We start from the raw sequence: 933 nt of genomic DNA on the forward strand, positions 1-933 counted from the left end.
AATCGGCTGGCAACGCTCGGCAGGCAAAAGTACAAAACGCCACTCCAATGTGCAAACAAAATGTCGATTGTGCCGTTAAAAATTCGACACAAGGCTTCGCGTGATCGTCCGAACGTGGACATCATGTCATAGAGTCTTCGTGGGTTGGACATGCGGTACAGTGCGATGCAAAGCGCTTCGGTCGCGAAGCAACGGTCACGTGAAGCAGTGATTACAACCTCGGGAAGGCGCAACGCAATGACGAGACGTTGAATGCGAAACGGAACTTTAATGTGGCATCGGCATCAGTCAACGAAAGCAGATCAAAACGAACGTCCGGTACAAGAGGTCGTTCAACGACGCAAGCAAGCAGACGGAAAAGCCGCATGCGTTGTCGGAATTTGGCTCGGTGACGCTTCTTAAGAAGCTCTCATGGCAGGACAGCATTTGTGGATGTGAGGTCGCTACAGGTGTATTTTGATTGGACTAATTTAGCGGATAGAACCTTTTTGAATCAGATTACTTACAAAATTCAATGGTTGTGAGGTTTCATCCTACAGTATCTGTGTTCTGAATTTTAGGTTACTGATACTGTAGAACAGAACCAAGGTTTGCGAAATCTGTCTAATCTACAATTGGTTCTGGGAAGAGTTCATATTTGGCCCACATGCTGAACGAAAAAGCAGCAGCGATGCAACAACGAAGACGGCTACGTATTTCCCATTGAACAATGCATGCTGCTGCCAGTGCACGTGCAAGACGAATCCATTAGTGGCAATATGCAAAAAATGCCCCCCACATGCATAGTTCAATTCAATCCGGCTCCGTTCCTCGTTCAAGCTCGATCGTTCTCTACTAGTATGGACAAGCCGTCGACCCTGGAAGTACCGTGATCTTAACCTTCTCGGACCGCTCGGGCGACACGACTTTGACTCCGACCCGAGTCCATGTCAC

Source organism: Aphanomyces invadans (assembly GCF_000520115.1).
Source record: "Aphanomyces invadans strain NJM9701 unplaced genomic scaffold supercont1.21, whole genome shotgun sequence".
In the NCBI taxonomy this organism is placed as follows: domain Eukaryota; phylum Oomycota; class Saprolegniomycetes; order Saprolegniales; family Verrucalvaceae; genus Aphanomyces; species Aphanomyces invadans.